This window comes from Pteropus vampyrus, unplaced genomic scaffold (assembly GCF_000151845.1).
Source record: "Pteropus vampyrus isolate Shadow unplaced genomic scaffold, Pvam_2.0 Scaffold324, whole genome shotgun sequence".
NCBI classification, from domain to species: Eukaryota; Metazoa; Chordata; class Mammalia; order Chiroptera; family Pteropodidae; genus Pteropus; species Pteropus vampyrus.
Genome location: NW_011889105.1, coordinates 714,381 through 723,142, shown reverse-complemented (window position 1 = coordinate 723,142; position 8,762 = coordinate 714,381). Strand labels below are relative to the sequence as shown.

Genomic DNA, 8,762 nt, shown 5'->3' with positions numbered 1-8,762 from the left:
CTCAGAGAACTGGAGCCTGGATCTCCCAATAAAGGGGTGAATCATTTGGTATTATTAGCAGCAAGATGAGTACAAAAGAAAGAAAGGCAATTAAAAACAATTCTTTCTTCCAAATTCTTAAAGGTCTTCATTATCTGGTTCCCAGTTGCTTTCCAGTTATGTTTTTGACCACTTCTTTCTTGCCTCCAAGTATTCAACTGCTGACTACCTGCCGTACATGCCCCATACTTTCCTCCTCCTACTCTTTGCTCATCTCGTTTCTTCTCCTGGGAATTGTTTATTCCCAACCTAAAGTTGGGACACATTTCTCCATGGGTCTCATGTCTCTGCATGTTTTATGACCAGAAGCACTGACTCTTCTTTGTTCTGGACTGTCTTTTCAAAGATGTGTGTATAGAAAGCAGCCTCAGAAGACAGAAATAATGTTGTCTTTGAGAGTAAAGGCACCTCCTGACCATTATAAAATATATGGGTTCCTCAAACTCAGGGTTTTTCTTCTCTAACAAAACCCTCTGCGTTTGCAGTTATTATCTGGCCTTCTTTACATTGCCCCGTGAGAATTAGGACTCAGGGAATAAACATTAAAAAATGCTACTACTCTGGCTACTGCTATTTCTGTGAATAATAAACTGTTACTCACTTCTCACCCCCGAGTCTCTTGTCTTCTACCAGCACCCATGAAACTGGGGCAGGCTAAATCATTAGCTTTCAAGTAGGTAAAATTTCAACCTCTCCACAGTTCTTGATACAAATTTTATCCCCGAACACCGAGATCCTGCTTATCTTTTAAAGTTTACTTCAAATTCCTCTCCTCCATAAAGATATCCTGGTCAGTTTTTGCTCCTATGTGAAATAGGGATAATAATAGTATCTACCTATTTGGGTGGTTGTGCAGATTAAATGAATAAACTATAAATGCTGAATGTTCTTTCTACTTTGTTTTTGTATTTAGGGATATCATTACTTTTTTAATTAACCTTGGGAGTGAGAACTCTAGTGGATTAATCCCAATGGCCTTCAAATGCTTAGCACAAAGAAGGCTTCAGTTTTTTAAGTAATTCATTCATTCATTCAAAAACATGCATCGATTACTTACTATGTGGCAGGAACTGCTCTCTGCACAAGTGATACATCAGGATTTGGAGATTAGAATTTGGGAAAAGCACTTGTTTATGTAATTTGAGCCAAAACAGGAAATCGCTGAATCGTATAAATTTCATGAGTATTGCATTGTTTAGAGCGTCTTTAAAACAATCTTATTTTCTCCATTGTTGAGTATGGTTTAAAAAAAAAAAGTTTTTTTTTTAATTGGTACACTATTGGATTGATTTAGGTTACCCTTTACTTTCTCATTTATTTAATAATTCTGTGCATTTGAAATTTTCCTAACCCAAGCCAATCTTCCACACACATTCTTCAGGTCTCTGCACAAGGAAATCAACTTTCTCTTGAAAACAAGTCTCTTGGTTCAGTTTGATTGGTGGACTCCACCCTTTACCAGGTTTTGGCATCTGACACTAGTAGAAAAGGTCTCAGCATTGTAAATGTAGGAAGGGTGGGGGCATCCCAATGACCTCACCCTTTCATCAAATGAATAGGTCTGTCCCAGATAACAGCCATTCTGAAACATGCCAGCCGGAAGGGAAGGGCCAATTTCCAAAAATCAGCATCCCCACTACCCATTCATTCATTCAATCCCAGGCCTCAGCACCCTGAGAAAATCGTTTTCCTAAACCATGGCTTCAGCTGCTCTAACACTATGCAGACTATTCTGTCATCTCCTTGAGAGGTGTCTGGAAAGACAGAAACATAGCCATAATTATAGTCATATTTGCAATGACAAAAATGTCGTTTTTGTCATAGATATGTGTCAAAGGAGATATTTTTTCTTCTTCCTTGACACCTCTCTGTATTGAAGAGACGACAGCAATCCTCAGATATTGCTTTTGTTTCTCCTTGCTGAGACCCTATTGCCAATTTAATTTCCTCTCTGTGTTTTTCTTTTTCTAACTCAATCAGCACAAAACATAAGCAACAGTAATCATAACATTTTGCATGTGCAAAGCAGTACAACAGCTATGCAGGGAGACACTCTCTTCATAGAATATGATCCAAAGAAAAGTGAAGATGGCCTAGGTGTCAGGATCCTCGTTTGTTTTCCTATCCCGCAAATCGTCCTCACAAAAATGTCCAAGATTACATTTCTAAACAAAGCCAACAAGTCTGGCATATAAAGGGATGAAAAAAGTATTACCTAAATAAAATTAAAATGTATTTATTAAATTGTAAGGAAATATATATAGTATTATTATATCAGATAGCACATCTGGTTCTGGACTTCAGACAGACCTTGAGGCCAGAAGTTGTCACCTTTAAATTCAATAGTATTTACTGTCCCTCTAAACCAACTGAGTACGATGGGCCTGCAAGACTCCAATGCCAGCATTTTAAAGGGGTTACATTATCTTCTTCGATGAACAGTTGGATACATATAATTAGTCAGTAGCAAGAAGCTTTCTGCAGTCACCAAGCTCTACTTGTTTTCCGAAAATAAAGGAATATCTTTCTATTAACCAAAGAGATGTGCTCTAGTGAAACACCTGTTTTATTGACAGAAACCTGGCAAATGAATGCAGATATAATACAGGCAGCATTGTAATGTAAAATGATTTTTATGTTATTAAAATCATTTATCTAGCTAGTTAATGAATATTTATTGATCACTTACCCTTTCTGGTGCTTAGAATTAGTTGCCGAAGAAGTTGCTGTTGAAGGAATACAGACTCTTCCAAATCTAGACGTTTCAGGACCAAAACAGCAGCTCTTTTAAGGGGTTCCTCAGGGTAATGGGGGGTCTTGGGGATATACAGTGAGAAGTATATCTAGAGGTCCCTCTGGGCTCCCTCCCACACTAGAGGATTGACTTGAGAGTGTCCCTCTAGGATCACAAGAAGAGGCCAAGTTTTTCAACATCTTTTCCCCCCAGAGGATCCTCTCCTTACTTGCTGTTGATTCCTACAAACTCCTTTTACTGGGAACAAAGCCCTTCTTACCAATTTGAGATGAGCGGAAACATATACATAGTAGCTTGATCGTTGCACGGGTTTTACTTTAAATGCTATCAATTTATCAATCCACAAGTGATACTTGTTTCTTTATCAGATCTTTTTTGAGGACACTGGTGTTTCTGAAGCCAAAACCTTGTGCTTTACCACCAGACCGCCCACTTACATGATACTGCATCCTGAGCTCAACCTCTCTGAACTTCCGTTTTCCTATCTCCTAAAACATCTGTACTCCCTGTGATGTGAAGAATGAAACAATGAGTGGGAAAGTGCTTTGGAAGATGCGAAGCGTGGTGCAAACACAGGAGTGTAGACAATGATCGTGATTACTAACAGCACGTGGTTCCAGACACTCTATCCCCACAGTGCTCAGCACCCTCTGACAAGATGTGCTTGTCTCTCCAACTCCTAACCTCATGAGAACTTAAGCTGTGGGAAGGTGAGCTCTTTATTTTGCTGCTGTAGCACCAGGCACCCAAGGAGTATTTGTTTAATAAGTCAAAGAGTGAACTAATGTTTCATCTATGCCGCTAAGTTTTTTTTTCTTATTCGCTTTATTTGCCAAACTCCTTACCAAAATTCAGTTCAAAACTTCATGCTAACTCTTAACTTTTTTAAGAGTGTATTTTTTTAAGAAACTAAACTGTTTTAAAAAACAATTTTTTAAAAAAACTGTTTGACATTGTGTTTTTATCAGAGTATAGACATTATATAATATCTCATAAACTTTGTAAAGATAGACATGGTAAGCAAAAACAAGTATCGTCTTCCCATTCTATAGATGAGAACACAGAGTCCAGAGATGTGAAGTTTCTTGTCTCTGGTATGGTAATGGTGTCATCCACAGACAATTGCATGCTTTGCTTCTTAGTGTCACCATCTTCCTCTTCTCTTTGTGGATATATACGGGGTGCCTGAGTATCCCCTGCCATTCTGACTTTTGCTGGATAAGGAAGGGAGGCTTTCTCTGTTGAGCCACGGAAGCGGGTGTTGTCATGTCACCCTCTAGTGGCTTCTGTCAAAGCTCCAAGGATAGGGAAAAAGAGAATATAAATGAGAATTGGGAATGTCAATGCCCAATTCCCAGATGGAATGTCAACTAATGAGGGGGGGAAAGATTAAAGTATTTACATGGCCTAGGAAACCGCCAGAGAGGTCATGTATTCATTTAGGAAATACTGAGCAATAGCTATGTGCGTGATTCTGGAGGAACAAAGGTGATAGCCATCAAGTTGGTGTTTTGGTAGAAAGATACTACTGTCAAAGGAATAAATGAAAGATGGGAACTCCACTTTAGCATGCTTGTCTCACCTCAGACCCATTTTCAGCTCTACTCAGTTACTGAAGATGTAAACTTTAATAAATTAATAATATTTTATCGCCCATAACAGTGAGTCCTCAACATCGTTGATAGGTTCTGCAACTTAGAGTGAAATGATGTATAACAAAAACAGTTTTACCACAGGCTAACTGATATAAACAAGAATTAAATTCCTGTGGCATCTCATCAACGTTATAACAGAATGACATTGAATGATGTTATTGGGGCACCTGTTGTGCATATGACTACCAACTGTATAATGCCACCTCAGTTTAATGTGTCCAAAGCTAAATTTCCTTCCCACTCTCCCGCTTCTTCCTTTGTTTTCTGTCTCTATCATTATCACCCAGTGGTCAGATCTGGAGACCTAAAGGTCAGCACAGACTTTTGCTCTCACATAGCCCTCATCCCCAATATCCAGCCAACCAGCCACTGAATTCTATTAATTCTGCCTCCTCTTGTTCCCACTGCTTCGGGCCTTGTTCTTCTCTTCAGCTTTGCTAACTCCTAACTCCCATCTCCCTGCCTTTGGATTTGTTTTCTGAATGCATCTTCCACAATGCTGTCAGAAACAATCATTCCCAAATGCAAACGTAGTGATATTACTTCTCTGCTCAGAGCTCACCATGAACTCTAGGTTAACTTTCAAAGGCAGCAGTTTAGCAAGCAGGGCCTTTCATGATCTGGCACCTGACTGCCTATCATAACTTATCTGCTGTCTCTTCCTTCCCTTCCGCACCTCCTCGTGCCTAAAGCACAGACATGCTCTTTGATCCAACCACACAGATTTAGTTTGGTTCTCTAAATGAATCCTGCTATTTTGTTTCTGAGACTTAGCACATGTAGCTCCTCTGCCCCACATATTTTCAGATCCCTTTAGGTAATTAAAGAGCACTTACCCCTTATAGGTTCAATCTGGCTGGCCTTTGAGGAGTCTTCCTGAAGTTTATCGCCAGTCTTAGTCTGCTCAGGCTGCTATGACAAATACCATAGACTGGGTCACTTAAACAGCAAACATTAATTTGTCACAGTTCTAGATGCTGGGAGTCCAAGATCAAGGTGCCTGCTGATTCAGTGTTTAGTGAGGGCCTGCTTCCTGGTTTGCAAATGGCTGCCTTCTTGCTATATCCTCATATGGTGAATTGAGATCAGATCTCTTGTGTCTTCTTATAAGGGCACTAATCCCATTCATGAGGGCCCATGCCCTAGTTACCTCCCAAACGCCCTACTTTGAATTACTATCACATTGAGGGTTAAGACCTCAACAAATGAATTTTGGAGGGACACAAACATTCAGTCTATAGCAACAATCTTTCCTTCTTTGTAATGACACATCAGGGCTGTACAGGAACAGGATGCAGAAGATAGAAGGCAACCCTGAGAATGGAAACATGATGAGACCTGTTTAAAGGAAGTGAGCTCTTCTCTGTTCATGGAACATTTCACTCATCTTCACTGGCTAAGTCCTACAAGAACGTTAGGTTATTAATCTAGCCCCAGAAGCTCTCGCTGGCCCCCACCCCCAAGTTATAGAGAGACATGCCCCTCCCTCATGCACCATGCACTTTTTCCTCTTGTAAGATCTGTGACACATATGAATTATAGTTACTGGCTCACCTGTCTGTCTTTCCCATTCAGCCGTGATTACATTCCTTGAGGTCAGGGACTACATATTGTATTGCCAATGCTCTCTGACACCTAAATATCTTTTAAGAAAACTAAGCTTTGTGATTACAGGTGAGACTCGAGGAACCAGTCTCTTCTAAACCAACAGTTTTATCTGTGATCCCGAATTTTCCTGTTGATTTCATATTTTCCACTGAACTAAAGTGAACTGTTTTTGTTGGCAACATAAAGTCCAAAGTGAGCATTAAACCAATTGAATGTTTAGCTAAAACAAAACAAAACCAAAATCACAGTACTCTCAGGAGACTTCGAAAACTCTGTATTATTTCACAAGAAGAACACTACCTATTAATGATATGCAATGAATTGCCAACCAATCTACTTTCCTGATGGCCTTGGACAATTATTAGGCATTTTTTTTTAACCTGGGATGGGTCCACTGTTCAGTATGAGTAGAGAACCTCTGGCACTCTTTGGAATCTATGATTTCCCAAGCCGAGCATAGCCTGCACCTGCTAGCGTGTTCTTTATCTCTCTCTTGAAGATGAAAGCTGCTTCTGCGATGTGCACCTACATGGAGCAGATGTTCCAGTTGGCTTTGCATAGACAAGCAATTCCCTCAAATCAAGATTTGTTCCCTCCTGTGCAGTTAATTAATCTATCAGTTAATCAACAAATATTTATTGAAGAGCAGGCATGATTCCAAGCATTGAGAATATAGCAATAAACAAAAGAGACCCCTGCCTTCAAGGAGCTCACATAATTCAAGGAGTATGATTGTACCGGTTGATGATAAACATACAAATTATAAGAAATATCCAAGGTAATAGGAAAAGGATTTCCTGACTAAAGGAAATAACAGTTAGTTCTTTGCTTTATTGAGTGTCTGGCTCAGGGCCAGAGAAAGCACTAGTTGTAAGGATTATTATTGTAAAGAATTTGTTGTAATTAGGTAAACCAAGTACTATTAACTCTGAGCTACAGGGATATGGAAATGGAGAACTTTCTTTGAAATGGCATTGGCAGCTATGGGATTTTGCCTGTGGGCTGTGATGGGATTTAACATAGAACTGTATTATTTGGCACAAAAGGAATTTTCCTCTTTTCCCTGTTTGTCTCCAAGGAGCAGTATGAGTTATTTAATATATGTAATGAAGTAAAAACTTGACTAGTTGAAAGAAAATTAGGGCACATTTGTTTTTCCGTGTCAGCCTGACTGAAGTAACCCATTAGTGGCCAATCCCATCATAGAAGCAGATACCCACCACATGTGAGAACTTACCACAGAGTCAGAAGACAGAGCTGAGCATTTACTGTCAAGTCTCTCTATTTCCTGGTACCTTCTGCATAATTTTTTATTTATCTAGGCACTACCTGTACTATTACTTATACAATATTTTTAAGTCAACTCACTTTTTTTAAAAAGCAGATTTGATGTCGCCATGGATGGAAAACCAATATCATTGCCGTAAACAGAACACGATCATAAAAATACAATAAATGAAGCAGTACCAGGATATTCTGGCTATATGGTATTACATGTTGAAGGCTTTGATTTTTGAGGTCTCCTTCTTTGTTAAAAAAGAGAAATTGACAACTGTTAGAGGAGTTTCAGAGACATTCCAGCATAAGACTGAGCCATCTTTCTTGAGGCCTTTAGAAGAAATGCCTGAGATCTGGAAAGAAAATTACCTTTCTCCCTCTGTAATTCAGTTATTACCCTGTCCGTGGCATAAGACTCTCTACACTGTGGGAAACGTTGGTCTTGGACTACTAGGTGGTCTTGAGGGTACCTTCCAGCTCTTAAATGGCACAATGCTCTGAGACATACCCTCTAGTCAGGCAGAGAGGACAGATGCCATTTGAAGTCCCCCAAAAGTCAGCTAGCGCTTCCCCTTCTCCCAGCCCTAGCCAAAACGTCACATCCCATTTCTCTCCTTTAAGTGGTTAACACAAGTCAACTGATTTCAGCCTGGAAAACTCGTTTTAACAACACAGGAGGGTAGAGGAAAACAAGAACAGTGAGATCAGTTACAGATCTAGGGGTCTGCGAGATCCAGGACAAATGGGAGCTCAGCTAAGGGATGAGCTCACGTGACACGTAACATTAGGGTACCTAAAACATTTCTTGTAGAGGCAATATGATGAATCTTGATGAAATGTTTCACTTTCCATGCTGATGTTTGGAATCTTTTGTTTGTTTGTTTGTTTTAAGACGAGGCAACCCTTGGTTGACCTCACAGATTGCAAGGACCTTGTCGGCTTACAATCCCTTTTTTTATTTATTTTTTATGTTTTATGCCTACAGCACCCTAGCTGGTCTCCCATCCAAGTACTAACCAGGCCCGACCCTGCTTAACTTCCGAGATCAGATGGGATCGGGCTTGTTCAGGGTAGCATGGCCATAGACTGGAATCTTATAAACAGTACCTCCCATTACCTTGTGTACCAGTTTATTCCCTGCCAGAGTTATTTATTGTCATTTAGACATACCTTGAGTCTCATATCTATTCTCAGCCACATAAAACTCTTGTCATAGAGCCAGGACACCCCCACGATTTGCCAGTTTGTGAAGGCGAGAAGTACTCAGCAGGCATTGAATTCTTAATGAAACTGAGGAGGAAAGTCAGAATCATCCCCCTTGGTTATATTTACAGTCTCTCAATCTATGTTTTTGTTGGTCTTTCTAAGTAGTCTCCGTTTTTGCTTTGTTCAAGCAAGGAATTAGTCATAATTTAATCTAAGTTTTA

At 39.8% G+C, this 8,762-nt stretch overlaps 1 pseudogene; it reads right to left on the bottom strand.

Annotated features, from left to right (window-relative positions):
• Window positions 1–8,311: 8,311 nt before the first annotated feature.
• LOC111730623 lies at window positions 8,312–8,422 on the bottom strand (annotated as a pseudogene).
• Between the last annotated feature and the right edge of the window lie 340 nt (window positions 8,423–8,762).